The sequence below is a fragment of the Mixophyes fleayi genome, chromosome 2, assembly GCF_038048845.1.
Source record: "Mixophyes fleayi isolate aMixFle1 chromosome 2, aMixFle1.hap1, whole genome shotgun sequence".
Classification (NCBI taxonomy): Eukaryota; Metazoa; Chordata; class Amphibia; order Anura; family Limnodynastidae; genus Mixophyes; species Mixophyes fleayi.
In genome coordinates this window covers 105,126,727-105,143,567 of record NC_134403.1, presented here as the reverse complement: position 1 = coordinate 105,143,567, position 16,841 = coordinate 105,126,727, and the positions used below count along the sequence as shown (strand labels likewise).

General features: G+C 39.7%; 1 protein-coding gene across 1 annotated transcript in view; it reads left to right on the top strand.

The window, feature by feature from the left end:
- The window catches only part of DIAPH3 (diaphanous related formin 3), a 503,156-nt gene that overhangs the window by 88,570 nt on the left and 397,745 nt on the right, over window positions 1-16,841 (top strand). The gene's annotated exons all lie outside the window — the stretch shown is intronic.

Sequence of the window (16,841 nt, the reverse complement as noted above, 5' to 3'; positions counted from 1 at the left end):
TCTACATCTTCTTTAGCTTACGAGCGTGCACCTGAAATCATTCTTGTTGAGTCTAAACTGTTCTTCTCGGAATCTGATCTAATAACACTGCTTACTTGTTCTAGCCACGGTCTAAATTTCCATTTGCACCATTAATATGAACAGTCCTAGAACCCTAAATTGATACCTGAATGGACACTTTAGATATGCTCCCCAAGATCCCAAGGCACATCAATTGTCCTATAGTAATAAAACCCGAGAGCATATAGGAGACCAAAGTTTGCCAAACGTAGATTTCAGTGTGGTTAAGAAGAGGGGAAAGAGAGAAGAAAGTGCTGTAATCTTAATGCCAATGTTTACAATTTTTTATTCTGCATAAAATCTAAGAACTTCCTGTAGATTAGAGTTCATGCTTTGTCATCAGCAATTGCTTGTTTTATATATAGTTTAGAAAAGTCTTTACTTAGCACTTTATTGTGTTTACATTTGAGACCGTTCCTGCAGAAAAGTATGTAGAACATATGAGGTTAATTGCCTCTATATTTGTGGCATACCCACAGAAAATCCTGGAGGGCTTTCCCTGCCATGTATTCCTCCAAGTGCACCCATCTTTTTTTATTGTAATGTTGTACCCCGTCTAGCAAATCTGCCTTTTCAGATTTCACTGGAATATCCAAGCCTCCCGTTTGATTCAAGATAATTAAAACAATCAAGTCAAAGCCATCAGTTAATGCTTTCTGCCACTTATTGCCCTCAAGAGGGACTCCACAGCAATCACAAATATTTGTGGGGATATCCTGCCTTGTTTCTTTTATTTATGGAAATGAGGAACAACAAACTGGCATTTGTAGAAAAGACCACTAGATGGAGCCCACTTGTTTTAGCTAGAAGTACCAGATTTTACGCTCTACTGCCGTGTAAGTCACACTGGGTTCCAGTGGGTTACAGAAGTGTAAAAGTCTCTTCTGTAATTCCCAGGTTGCTAGAGCACAGCAAAGGGTTCTTCCCCTCTATGGGGATCATAGATACAGTTTCTCAGACTGTGCTTCTTTATTCATTATCAGTGCATATATGCATTTATAGAAAGGTGCTGATTGAGGAAAGAATATTTTATATTAGACTAATAAAGTTATTTGGCTCGTCACACTTCGAGCGTGTCTTTATAAAAGCATTTTAGGCTAATTTTCTATAACCCAAGCTCCGCTTTAATCCGAACAACTCTTATCAATATTCCTTGATAATCCTTCAAATAAGACACTTTCCTCTCTGGATTGCTTTTCCCATATTTCATACAGTAAAGAATAATAGTCTTGAAAGTCCTGTGCTATATGGGAGGAGCCAAATTCCATTCCATCATTAGTGTTTTAAGCTGGCGAATGTATGTTCTATTCCTTTGCTCTCTGAGTGTCCTTGCTGGCATTCTCCCACATTTCCATATTCCTAAAAACCTATGAGAGACAGACTGAAATAGCACCCATCTTTATCCTTTTTAAACTGAGGACTTTTACCTGAAGGAGGGTATGTCAGTCAATATGTGACAAAGTTAATACAGCAATATTTGTTTGACAATTCCTCTGCTGCTCTGCTTCAGCCTTGTGCTATGGGGAATAAACAAGCCCCATATAACTTATCTCTTATGTTCTACTCACACCATAGGGTCCGTTAATTCTCTGTTTGCATTAGTTCAGAATGATCTTCAATTAGGGACAGGTTAGGGACAAAAATGAAGTTCAATACACCTGTTAATTTCCAGGTTGAATTGGCACACAATGTAAAATAAAACTGTATATATAATATAAAAAGCTTGAACGGGCTACACACATAATAGAGGCAGAGCGACATAGCTCCCTTGAATGAGTGCAGATGCACAGTGACTAACTCAATAGGGGAAAGCATCTCACCCTGAACCTGGAAACTAGGGGTCTGTATCTTTTGGCCCAACCCTTATTAACTAAAGCTGTCTTACACACCAGGTAATACCAGGAAGTAAACTGTCAAAAAAACTGTTTACTTGCTTGATACTGGTCCATTTAGAAAACCCTTCTTCCTTTTCTGTTTGTCAGTCATTCCTCACCGGTTTAGGTCCTGGAATTCTTGGCCATTCAATATATTGAATCATTGAAGAACCTGTCTCTTTATTTGAATTTTGTAAAGTTTTATTTTATAAAGTCAAACCAAGCTTAATGTAGGTGAACCAAAAGGGTAGTAATGCCTCTTAGTTTGTATATTCTTTAGTGTGATGATGACCAAATGCTTGGTAGCCTTAGCAATCACATTGTATATCAATGGTGTCGCCAGCAGAATGATTGTGTTTGCTGGTTGCTTGTTTGTTGCACTCAAAATGTGCCACAAAGTTATATGCATTTTAACATTTTATAGCTACCTAGGATAAGGGGAGGTTTTACTGCATATACATTGTAACAATGCAGACAAGTATATGTTTAGAATGAATTCTGCACACCCTTTTTAGCTTGGTGTCCTCTTGATCACTTCAACGATGGGTTATGTTTGGTTTTTAGATGAATCTTCCCATTTAGAGGGCTGCACGGTGGCTCTAAATGGGAAGATTAGCACTTCTGCCTCACAGCACTGGGGTCATGAGTTCAATTCCTGACCATGGCCTTATCTGTGTGGAGTTTGTATGTTCTCCCCATGTTTGCGTGGGTTTCCTCCGGGTGCTCTGGTTTCCTCCCACACTCCAAAAACTTACTAGTAGGTTAATTGGCTGCTATCAAAATTGACCCGTGTGTGTGTGTGTATGAGTATGTTAGGGAATTTAGACTGTAAGCTCCAATGGGGCAGGGAATGATGTGAGTGAGTTATCTGTACAGTGCTGCGGAATCAGTGTCGCTATATAAATAAATGGTGATGATGATTTAGCTAAGCCAGTCAGCGAATAACTTAATAGTTAGTGATACAGTTTAATAAAGCTGAAATGCCAAAGTTGCCCATCTGTGCATCATATAATGTCAGACCAATGTGCTTGTACTGAGCAGATAGAAAAGGAATAAATGTTCAGTGTTCTCCGCAGCACCTATTTCCCGGGTGCTCCACCCAGCTGTTTTTACTTGCCTCTCGGCTCTTGGAGGCCAACAGATTCCTATTATAATAGGATAAATCATTGTGCAGTGGTCTGACCATTCCTGGCAAGTGTGGTGGGCAATAACCGCCAACATTTTTCAAAATTATTATACTGCCACCACCCGGCTACTTAATGCCATCCGCCTGGCAAATTGTTCTGGGGAGAACACTGATGGTATAAGATCTCTAGTAACATATTTCTTGCAAATAGTATTTTGGCCAAAGTAATTTTGAATATGCTTACAATAACATCATTAGTTCCCTCACTCATTCCTCAGACAACTGTTTTGTTTTTTTATAATACTAATGTAGTTAGGTTTGCAATACACATTTTCTCAGTGTGAAAACTTGCAGTATGGGGTGATGCGGCTTTTGGCATAGGCTGCACAAACCGTTCTACACCACAATACCATAACCTAAAGAAATTTCATATCCCTTACTAACCTTTATGAAACACATTTTCTGGTTTTATTTAGTAATGCGGTGTTGTATAAAGTGAGTTTAACTGCTGTTTTATTAAAACATTAAATCTTTATTTTAAGGCTATGTGTATATACAAACTAACGAGCAGGATGAAACCATGAATCCTGATACACTTCATTGACACAATCTGTTTCCTCGAGGGAAAGCTATTTGAAATGTAGATTAAAGCTTGCATGGCTACAGTTTTCAGCTATTCCTTTTTCTTTAAAAATGTTATAGAATGGTTTTCAAATGCCAGTATTCTTTGTGTTATTTTTGAACAGGTAAAATTAATTTTCAAAAGCGGTTAATGTGTTTGTAATAGGCAGTTGACATTGGAATATGCACATTTTAAATTGTTGGTTGAAGACTGCCATATATTTGCATACATGTGGCTTACAGTAGTAGATCTGACACATTAGCAGCCTTTGCAGGGTAATATGAACAGCAAAAACTAGTATTATCTTACCTTTTAATTATAAACAGCTGACAATTATGCAACACTGTACATTGAGGAAATCATGACCAAAATAAACTGCAATGACATGAACCAGAAGTTAAAGATGGTCCTTGCCAAATGAACTGAACATCTAACGCTTAGTATTGTTAGACCCTCAAGGTAATTTTTGATTGAAAATTAATACATTTTAGCTAGTTCTAACAAATGACTAATGTCTTGTAGATGTGATCCCCCATTCACTGTTGTTTACTTATATTGCTAGAGCATGTCATTTTGCAATAACATAAACTTAAATATCACAGATAACTATACTTATGTTACAGGTTGATAATACTTGCCACAACATTACTTTGGCACAATCTGTCCAGTTTTTTGTACTTTTATGGGCTCCTCCACCTGTTGTATATTGTGTACCGTCTGTATTAGCTTACTATTCTTTGCAGTGCAAAAAATTAAGCATGCTTTTTTCCTTTTTTTTTTCTTTAATTGTATCCTGAATCCACCACTCATTTTTGCAGGGTGTTACTATGTAGCTAATTATCTGATTAATCTCATAGTTTACTGTCTTATGCTGCATTTGTTTTCTGCCCTATCCCCCCTGCTTGCTCCCTGTTCCCTGTGGTTCACCCTCCTAGCACCCTTCAACCCACTTACTTGTACCCACATCTCCCATTCTCTCCCTTCACCCTTTCCTCCTTTAGCCTCACACCTTGTCTCCTCTCTCCCCTCCAGTACCCATCCTCATTCCCTGCCCTCACTCGTGTCCCATATTCAGCCCACACACCAGCAACCCTACCAATCTCCTCCACATTTCCTCATTTCTTTCTATCCGTTTTCCCTGTGCTCTCTAGAATGCCAGATCCATCCGTAACAAATTATTCTCTGTCCATGACCTTTTTATCTCCAACTATCTTAACCTTTTTGCTATCACCAAAGCCTGGCTCTACTGCTCTGAAAGAGCTTGCTCTCTGTCTCTTCTACCCCTATCCATCTCCATGTCTCCATCATTACTGCTTCTCCTAGTCCCAGTCCTCAATTTCTTGATAATTTTGCAGCCAGGCTTACCCACTACCTTTCCTCAGATTTCCTCAGACTTGATGACCTTAACATTCCTGTAGTCAACCCCTCTGATCCAGCATCCATCAATCTTCTTGCCCTTTCTTTGTCCTTTGGCCTCTCATAGTAGGCCTCCTCACCCATCCACTGTCTTTGGTCACTGCCTTGAGCTTGTCCGTCTCCCATCAATGTGGTGTTTCTGACTTCTCCAACTCTCCCTTCCCACTCTCACCATCATTTTCCTCTCCTTCACTCTTTCCTAGTCTCCTGAACCCCTCATTAGCTGTAATCTTGAAACCCTCAATCCTTCTATTTTCTCCTCTTTGCTTGAAACTCTCCTTCCATCGATCCTGGCCTGTCCCAAACAGGGAGCCTCTTTCTACAACCACACCATCACCACCGGTCTTGAATCTGCTGCCCCCCACTTCTGTATTCCTTTGCCCTTCCCAGTCTTGGCACTTCATTTTACATCAACTGCTCTTTATCTCTTTCTACCTCTGGTATTCCCCCCCCCCCCCACCCCCATCCGTGCTTTCCATAGGCGTTCTTGGCCCTCTTCTCCCTATACACCTCCCTCCTGGGTTAATTTATCAGTTCATTCGGACTACAGAGTCATCTCTATGGTGTATACACCAGACTTTCATCTCCCTTTCCCTCCTCTCCTGGGTGTCCTATTCCCTTTCCATGGTATCTTCTTGGAAGTCCCTACGTTTTCTTAAACTTGTGCAAAACTGAGCTCATTGTTCTGCTTTCCTCAAGAGTTCTCCTCCCCTTTTCTCCATTGTTAATATTATCACTTTTTACTTTGTTTCTCAGGTCTGCTGCCTGAGGGTCATTTTTGATTCCTCCCTCTCAATCACCCTCTCCATCCAATATCTTGCCCAATTCTGTCTCTTCCAGATCCGCAACATTGCTCATATCGGTTCCTACATCTCCCATAATGCCACCAAATTCACCAATCATTTTTCTCCTCGTCTACTCCTTACTGGCCTTCCCAGCTCTCGTCTCGCTCCTCCTCAATCTATATTTAACACTGCAAGGAGACTTGTATTCTTACACCACTCCACTTCTGCCTCCCCTCTGTCAAGCCTTACACTGGCTCACATTCCCCCTGCAGGATCCTTTTCAAATTCACTCTCGTGTACAAATCCTCCAACTCTTCTGATCCCTATATCTCCTAGTTCATCTCCATACATATTCCCTCCCGCCCTCTCCAGTCGGCCAACTTTTCATTACCTCTCTTCCCCCTAGACTCAACACTTCTATTGTATTTGCACCTTAGTCAATGGCTCAGGCTTTGTTAGTCGCATCCAAATTCATGGGCACAGGTTACAGCTTGTGCTGAGTATACCCCTTGCACCAGTACGGCTATTTATAGCTATGTTGTGACTTGTATTGGTATGTGTGTACTTTGTTCTGCAATACCATGTATTGTTTTGTGGTGGTATGGATCACTTGGGGTGACCTATAAATAAAGAATTATTACTTCTTTTTTTTTCTTTGTTACAAAGTGGCAGGCTTTTTCACAAATAAAGTTCCAAAAACTCTAACCTAACTTGCCTTTAAGATAAGCCAATTACTTATATTCAACCCTAATCAAAGATGAAAAAAAATTACTAAATAATAATGAAAATAATCCACCAATATATATAGTCAGTATATAGTCAGTATATAGTCAGTCACCCCACAAAGTAGTATGATGTTCCTAATAGTGGAAACTGGTAACCTCAAATATCTAACAATACTCAAAAAAAATAAATTAAAGTGAAGAACACAAATAGTACTCCTGATGCAAAAGAACTCTTATTAGAACGATACTATCAGTGTGATTAATTGGTCAAAAAGTATTAAAAAAAAATATTAGCAAATTATATTCGTGTCCTTAAAAAAAATAATGCTTTCATATTCATTCAGTCCCAGCAGAGGCAACCTAAAATATACTAACCATATATTGATCTTTCTATTCTAAAATACACATATTTAATAACATCACTACTTGAAAATTAAAACAGACCTAAATGTATCTTCCATCAGCTCTTATAATAAGTCTAACTATATTATTAGTAATATCTTTGATTGTACAGATCATAACACATTTTATGATCAGTGATGTTTTGAGACTCTTGACTGTATGATGAGAGATTAAATTCTGTTAACTCACAATATAAAATTATGTAGGTATGTTGGTAACAGTTTATCTACAAGTTATTGCAACTTGCTGTTCAGCTCTTCGGGCTAGATTTACTAAACTGCAAGTTTGAAAAAGTGGAGATGTGGCCTATAGCAACCAATCAGATTCTAGTTATCATTTTTAGTACATTCTACAAAATACCAGCTAGAATCTGGTTGCTATAGGCAACATCTACACTTTTTCAAACAGGCATTGTAGTAAATATACCCTATAGTCTTCTACAGCAGCTCAGGTGACTTACCAACACAGTTCTCCTTATGCCCAGTAATAGCAGACAATAATTCAGTCAGTGTAGTAATCACATAAATTTCTTAGTGCAGGTCACTTGGCAAATACTGACTACAAAGTATAGAGATCTGTCCCAGCAGTTCACATCCATAAAAACAATGTATCCATAAGCTATCATAAGTTAGCATTTGGCTCTTGTTCTTTACCCAGCATGTGACTTGATTAAATCCAACCAAACTGCTTTCAGTGTATGCGGAAATAAGACAAGCAGCATCACTTTAGTTTTTTGTTATTGATAATAAGCAAGGTAAGTTCCTTGCTGCTGATAACTTTAGAAGATTCTAATGGCATTATATAGGTAGCAGTCACTTATGGCACTGGGTATATGGTAACAGTCCTACAGGTCAATCTCCCTCCTCATCCAGCAAAATTGAAACATAAATTTGGATGGAATGCAAAAATAAGTCAGTCACATGAGTATCCCAGCAGGCATGTAAATTCCCCTCAGGGTCCAATCAGGAAAAGTGATTAAACTCTTTAATCTAATGTTTATCATTGTGCCATAAAAAGAATAGAATTTAATCTGTATATTTATACATAGTCACAGTGCAGTAATGTATCCGTAATTTAATTGCAAAGTAATGCATGTGTTATAAAGTCCGCTAGAAATTAACATGCAAGCTATTAAGTCGAATTCCTTTTCTCTATTCAAACTTGTTTTGTGAAACCACACTTTAATTTGTTTGTTTTTCTGTAAAATAATTTATTCAATTGGGCACATTTTTAGTTATTTGTTTTAAAATTAGTGTTTCTAGTCTATGTATGCACAATGCTGTCATTTTGCAAAGGAAAGACACAGGTACAGAGCCAATGCAAAGATACTATTTACTAGGGATGTGCACCGGCCACTTTTGGTGTCTCGTGTTTTGTGTTTTGGATTCGGATTTGCTTGAGGTTTTGGGTTCGGATTTGTTTCGCAAAACACCTGTCGAAAGGTTTTGGATTCGGATTTATTTTGTTTTTTGTTTTTTTTCCCACTCCTACGCTATTATTAACTCAATAACATTCAATAACAATCATTTTCACTAATTTCCAGTCTATTCTGAACACCTCACAATATTGTTTTTAGGCCAAAAGGTTGCACCGAGGTAGCTTGAGCACATAATGCCAAAAAAAGAGGTACAAGATGGAATTGTTCTGGGCCCTCTCTCCCACCCCTCGCGAGATTCGACGCGAGACTAGGATGACAGAGCCTCGTTTTCAATTTTTTGCCCGCCGAAAATATCCGAACAGTGTTCGGATCCGCACTGTTCGGGTGGGCTCGGATTAGCGGAATCCGAGCCCGCTCATCTCTACTATTTACGTCCATCGAAGTTGTCCAAGCAGCAAAGTCTGCGTTTTTTTTCTGAAGGGGGAGACATGCACTATATGGACAAAAGTATTCGGACTCTTGACCATTACACCAACACGGACTGTAATGACATTATAAAAGTGAGATGAGCTCCGGAGTGGTGCTAATGTATAAAGGTACATGTGGTTTTAAAAAAAATTCCACTAATCCCAAAATAAATATGTAAAAAAAAATTATAAGTAAACTTCAAGCGCTCACTTTAAAGATCACTGCAATGAAGTATGATTTTTTTCATATCAAATAGACAAATGTATTCTTCTGTTTTAAGCAAACACTGTAAAAAAAAAACCAAACTCAAAACACATATGTATATAGTGTAGTATAGTTAAACAAAAAGTAAACCACAATGTGTAGGAAAAGTTCTAGGTGAATGTAGCCCAAACAATAAGGGCCCTTCTTCCCCAGGTGAACTTGGATTTGGAAAGACACTCCTTCTTGGTAAGAATAACAGGGATTTTATCCGCTAGGAAATGTGCTTACAGACAGACGCAGGTAAATGATTCCATCAAGACGAACGAAGATGAAACCGCTGCAATCTCCAAGACACGGTCTCCCCAAAAAACTCATGTATATACAACCATGCATTACGGTTTAATAATCCAAATGAAGAGTAACAAAATTGCACTCACAATGTAACAGATTAAAACACAGAATCCCAAAAGACTTTGATCTAATCACTTGTACCAGAAAGTCTCCATTGATTCGTTCCTCAAGAGGGAATAATAGATGGTACTCCTATTGACATAGGAGTTCCATATATAATAAATATATATTATATGAAATGATACAAAAATAGGAGCGTAACTTATTACAAGTGGACAAAGTCCATATAGTTCAAATCCGAAAACATTCCAGTTTGCAGGCGGCCGCCAATCGTCAAAAGACTAGATAGTAGCTGGATGTTATATAAAATGTAGAGAAGAGGCTAGGGCGCACAATAGTGTAGTATGTAGCAGAAACTTGAAAAACCTAGTACTTAATATATGCGTACCAGAGTTTAAATATATTCAAGCATGTCCAAGAAACCTCATCCCCCGAATATTCAGAGCATCAGAAGTAGGTCCACCACCCTCGTGTAGCTTCTTACTGTGACAGTGCCAGAGGCATTTTTTTTTTTGTTTTGTTTTGTCTTGGAATTGCAGCTTTAAACCACTTCCTTGTAATAGATTGTAATATGCTGTACACTCATAGCTGTGTCATGCAAAAAGGATAACACACAGCATGAACTGACAACTCCCCCCGAGACGCACATGCTTATAATGGTGTGGGCATAGGTTTTTGTTACAAATGCCTATTAAATACCTGAATGTGGATATTGTGAAACCGTTGATAACAATATTTTAGCTTACTCTTGTATGTATTTTCTGTTTATTAAGAAACTGAGTTATGAGCTTGAATATTTTTAATAATAAAATGAATGTACCATGATGACTGTTGTATCCTTCTCATTTACTCTGTAATGATTGCATTCCTTCATTTTAACAGCTGGAGATAGTTGACTAGCCAAAATCTAATATCTCATAATGTAATTTGAAGTAATATAATTAAAATGAATTGAGTTATGTGAGGACATGGGTGGTTTTCTTAAGAGGAAGTGTGCCATCTCTATTCTTGTTTTCGTTTAATAATAAATGGATTGTTGAATGTAAGGTACGTCTTCTATCACCTTTTCTGTTTTGTTGTCCCACGGAAATATTTAACTACACACAGAAAAATGATAAACTGAATATTAAAAAGCATTACATTATGTTAAAGGTTCTCAGTCCTTGCACTTGACTAGAAACTGATATCAGCTTGTTAAACAGCAGATCTATTTTCAAATGGTTTAAATGCTCCCTATTTTTGCAGTATAAATATAATTGAGGTTTGGAATAAGGTGGTGATAGTTAAAGGGAGACAAATAGAAGTATAGAAATGCTGTTCTTGTTACAATGTACTAATCTTAATTTTGTTAGCAAATTAGTGCAGATGCGATTTCTGTAATGATTTTATCAACTATTGGAAGTCCCGATGAGCATGTAGATTTATTTGTACACCCACACTATTTACTTTCAGATCTGTGCATGTCATTTTGCGTAACAATCAACTGAAAAGATCGTGGCTCTGCACATACTATAGGGATGTGCATGCACACTAACGCTTTTGCCCAACATCGTTTCATCAATCGTGATTTTACATCGGTTTTGTAAAATCAAATCAAATGATTTCAGTTTTTTTCGGAACAATAAAACATGAATCTGGGAGCAGACACAATAATGCCATATTGAACCTGACAGTCGCTTATCGTGTGATTGCCCTGGTAATTGGTTAAAAAACCTGTAGTGTGTAGCCAGCTTTACTGATATGGGCTTGTATTTACTTATATCTAGTTTGTATGGCTCATTTTAAATAACTGCTTAATGGCATCTAGTAAACACAATAAATTAATTACAAATAAACTGAAAGACATTCGTAAAGATCATAGCCAAAAATCTCTCTTGAGAGAGTACATACATCTGTAAGGTCTTCTCCTTGGATTTTTGTCTCCACTTTAGGTTTATATTTCCGAAATCTCCTCTTTCCATTAATACTATATTGGTGATCTCTCACCTGGGACCCATCACCATTTGCTTTGTTTGGCAGGGTCCCTGCACTTCTCCACTTTTGGTGCTCTCGGTACAGTAGGAGAAATCCTGTACAACGTCTATGATTGGAAGGTTTGGATCTTTCCTGCTGAGCAGTGCTGATGGCAATCTGCAGAGGCCCAGTTTCTCAACACAATTTATCTCTGTCATTGAACATGACAGCTACACCAAGCAGTTACTACAGACATTGGTTCTAGGGTTGACCTACAGCAAACATTGACCTACAATAATGATATTACTAAAGCTATTGCAGTAACAGATGTTGCAAATATCTGGTAGAAAACACACAGAACACATGTAGAGCAGGCAGCAGAACAGAAAGGTTTGTCGTATGGATGGATTGCAGGCAGCATGAGGAAAACTGATCAACACATGGAGAGCAATTAGTATGATAGAAGTCAACACATATGTGGAGTGTTAGTAGTAAGACAGAAAGGGCCAACAAATGGGTGGAGAGAAGGCAGCAGGACAGAGAGGGTCAATACATAGGAAAGAGGGACAACAGGCGGGATGGCTCAGAGAGGCCAGAGCAGTGTCTTTCTATCGCAGGAGAGTGTTGCAGATCTCTGTGGGTGTCGGCTAAGTCTTTTCATCTATCCTCTTCTCTTTAATTTTAAATTAGATATCAAATTAAAAAAGGGCTGTGACAGGATGGACCGCCTATGCCACCCTGTCTTTTGCTGCTGGGAACCAGCTGGGCTTACTTTGCCACCGTCCCCTTTTGTTATTCCAATTGTGCCCTCTAACCACAGTAGAAGGGGCTTACAAATTCTGCCACCACTGGACTCCTTACCGGCATCCAGAACCGGGTTCCTTCTGGGGAATTGTCGCTGCTAGTGTACCCCGTTACTGGTGTACATAGGCTGGTACTCCTGACCTCTTCCTATGGATCAGGGTTGCTGTGGATGGATCCCCCCTGGCCTATCACAATGGCCAGAGCTGCTGGGTAGCGGGCAGACTGGTGGTACTGGATGCTGGGTCCAAACATCAGAAACAGCCAGGAACGGATTAGATTTTGGGTCTAATCTATAGGTCTCAGGAATAGAGAAGTTTCCAAGCAGGTCTTTTGAAGCAGGTGATGTTTATTTGCTCAACCTGGTTGAAGGTCTGGGGAGCAGGTCAGATGGAACAAGAAGAACAGTTTCCAATACTAGTCAGTGCTTTTTTTACAGTTTTGAAAAGGGTAAGCCAGCATCCTCGAGGTATGAACTATTTTTAGAATCAGGATGCAATTTTTTTACCCAACATGGATTTACATGCAATGCAAAGCTAACAATATTTACACTTATCTGTGATATTCTAAAACTTGCTGTGTTTTCCTGCATCTTGTGATGTGAACAATGTTCAGACAGGTTTTAACACTCTGGACAAAAGGCCACAGAGTAACAACCCCCTGCTGGGCCTTTGGCCAGAGCTGGCATTTGACACTTCATCTCAAAAGACAGCGTTTCCTGCTATCAGACTCCCTCCTCACATATGCCTAATTGAAGATTTCCTTTAGCAGCGTTAGAAACAGAAAACTAATTTTCTCCCCTGGTTTCAGAAATAGTTATTTCCATTCCCAAAATACACATACTGCAGAAATAAGTACATTTTCAACTATATAAATAAGCGTCCTGCGCTATTTCCTTTATACCATAAGTTACTTATAAGTGATCCAGTCACAGGGACCAATATAAGTTTACCAAGAAAATTGAAAAGAACATTTTCCAAATTGACTTGAAAGAGAAGGTATATAAATCAATCAGTCCCAGCTGAGAGGATTTACCAGTAATGACAATTCAGGTTAGCCACTGACTATAATACTGAGGAGGTTAGGTGGGCAGAAGGTCACTGAAGGGAGTCCCTCCCAGTAAAGTAGTTAGCAAAACAGTACCTATAGAATCAGAATGTTAACCATTTTTTGAACAGTATAATAAAATAAAAAAGATTAACCCACACTTCCAGTTCTTCTGAATATAGAAGCATATCTAAAGGTACATCTAAAACTGTAAGCAAGAGTACAGACGCATATACAGTGTTATATTCATACTTATCATTACCAAAAAAGATTGTCCAATGTGGTTCCAAAACAAGGTTTTAATAGCAAAATATAACAAAGTATAACAGATACATATGCTGCGCACTGGATCTAGTAACAGTTCATCAATCCTGAAGTTTATGTTGTCAGTGTTACTGTACTATTGGCTTGTTTATCTACAGTTTGGTTTGGGGAAAAAAAAGTGATGTCAAAGTACACAAAGATAACATTAAGATAGTTCTTCATTGGTTCAGGGTTTAAGATAATCCAGTACAATGTAGGTGGGGGCATCTCACGCCCAACAACTGTGTAAGTGTCTTGCCTCAGGGAACCGATACAAATCTGGTTTAAACTAACCCATTAACAGAGTATTAATCTTATACTAATCATAAATATGATCATGATGTGCAATAGCTTATCTGATGATTCCAGATTCCTGCTGGTGAATATAAGACCAAACACGATACCTTTCTTATGACCTGAACCATAAATATCTTTAATATAGGTTTACCTTTGTGTAATACAATCTCTGAGTCTTAATAATAAAATAATTTGATTTGGAAACTTTATTAAAAGTGAACTATTTATAAGTGTAAATGCAAATGTAGATGTATTTGGTGTGTTTTACTATGTGATTGCGTATTTAAACTTTGTACGCTGTTGTGTTCTAATCGCAATTGCACAGGAAACTAGAACAACTGATACTTATTTAAAACGACTTCATCAAATTAATTGACTTCGACACCAGGGTAATGTATAGACCAGTTAGATGTGTAGGCACAGCATCTCTGTCCCCATTCCCACCAAACGCAGTAACCTCTGAGCCTACCAGCCAAACATCTGTACCCAAACACAGTAGTAGGTTCATGGACACTCGAGATGGATTGATGATGATGGATAAAAATCTTCTGCGAGCATTCTCGCTGCATACCTAGACTTCGCCCAGCGAGGCCAGACTTTACAGTATTTGGGCATAGTATTTCTGGATTGATATGTAAACCGTTTGTGGCCCCCTGCTTCATTCACCAGTGCCAACCAGGCAGCAAAACTTGGCCCATCTTGGACTATCCACGTCCTAGCTATAATGACCTTAGATAGTATAAACAGAGCAATGACATATCCAGTTGCGCCCCTGCCAGGTAGTAGGTCCACTCCGATACCAAACACAGGTCTGAGGGAACAGCAAAGGAATTTTCATACCTGTATCTAGTAAACCCCCCTCCCCCCCCCCCCCCCCCGCCACACACTTCCAGCCAGAAGTCCTCCGCCACAGAACAGGCCCAGAGGATATGCCAGAAATTAGCAGGGGTTCCTCCACATTTTGACCAATAAGAATCTGATCTGACATCCCTCTGGTGGAGCTTGTGTGGGGAGTAGTAACTCTATGTAATAGATATAATTGCACTCGTCTAAACTGGGTACAGGAGGTGGCTTCCCTGACACCTTCAAGTAAAAAAACTCCAGTCAACGTCATCCAAGGGGCCTAGGTCCACCTCACAACCCTGTTGCAACCTGCCTAAATCATAAGGAGTAAGTAGGAAAAAGACATTTTCATAGAGAATGGAGATGGTCTCAGTTGCTTTCATCTGTGTGAGAAGTAATCGTAGAGAGGCAGAGCTGAAAGGTAGAGGAGAACTGCCAAACTAGGTCACCAAGGTGTGCAGGACTGCAAATAGTTATAAAATAGACAATTAGGAGAGTGAATTTCCGTTGAAGCTGTGCAAAGGATTTAAGGGAGCCATGCGAGTAGAGTTGGCTCAGAGATGTGATCCCCATGGCGCTCCCACGGGGACGCTGCCACAAGTTATACAACTTGGGAAGGGTGGAATTAGCCCAAAGCAAGCTATCAGGGTCCATCCCCACAACGTTAAACACACTCTGCATTCCATTCCATATCAATAAGGCCTGCCTAAGCAATGGTGCGACAGCTCCTGGAACCCGGCTACCAAACAAGGCCTGGGCAGACGCGTTCGTTCAACCTCATCCACCTGGCGAGATAGCTGAGAAGAGCAGCTATTGGGGAGGACCCCAATCACCTCCGCAAATGCCAGTTGAGCACCAAAATAATAGGCCTGAAAATCTGGGAGAGCAAGGCCCCCCCCGCTCCAAACCCTGGAGTGACAGAATGAGGACCGATTTAATTCTCACCTGCTGACAAAATAGAGACCAAATAGGGCATATATTTGATGATCTTAGAAAAGACCCATCTTTTAAGATACACAGGGGAGTGATGCAGTGGGTATAGAAATTTCGGTTAAAGAACCATTTTAATGAGATTAACCCTACCTGATGTGGACAGGGGCAGTTTGTCCATGTAGAAGTTTTAGCCTGAAGATAACTGTTCACAGGATCAATATTCAGTGGAATATAATCAGCAACTTAATTTGTGACCCAGATCCCCAAGTATTTGAATTTAAGTGTCCATTGAAGCAGGTGGGATGTGACAGTAAGCACTGGAAGCCCCCTAGAAATGAGGAATATGCTAGACTTGAACCAGTTTATCCGCAGGCCAGAAAATCCACCGAACTTGTCCACCAGACATAACAGTGTGGCACGGGAGCATGTTATCTGCATTTAATGTAGTTTTGTCAACCCCCGTTCGCATCCCTGAGGTCAGATAGCAGGATGGGCACGTATCAAGCAAATCAACGGTTCTATAGCTATGGCGAACAAGACAGGTGAGGGGGGGGGGGCATCCTTGTCGTGTGCCCCTGGCCAGATCAAAAGGAGAGGTATTATGGCCATTAGCACTAATCCTGTCCACTGGTGCTGAGTAGAGCAGCCATATCCAGGACAGAAAGTTGAGACCAATCCCAAATAGATGCATAGCTGCCCCAAATATTCCCACTCCACGGAATTGAATACCTTGATGGCATCTAAGAAAACCACCGTGGCCTCACCCCCATGGTCCCCCGGCATCTGCAGATGAGTAAACAACTACCTAAGATTGATAGCTGTAAATTTCACATGCATAAAGCCCATCTGGTCTGGGTGGATCAACTGGGAGATAACAGTTAAGCTGCATAGCAATCACTTTTGGCTAGGATTTTAACATCCATCTTAAGGAGGGAGATGGGTTGATAAGAATTGGGCAACTGGTCCTTACCCGCCTTGGGGATAACAACTATCAAGACCTCTGACATTGATGGAGGCAAGGCAGCTGTTTCCAAGAATTTGTTACAGTGATCAAGGAGTGTAGGGACAAAGAAACTTTCAAATGTTTTGTACAGCTCCATGGACAGACCATTGACACCCGTTGCTTTATTACATGGAAATGATTCTATTGCCGCTTCATGCTCCTCCACCGTTACAGGAGCTTCAAGGCGTTC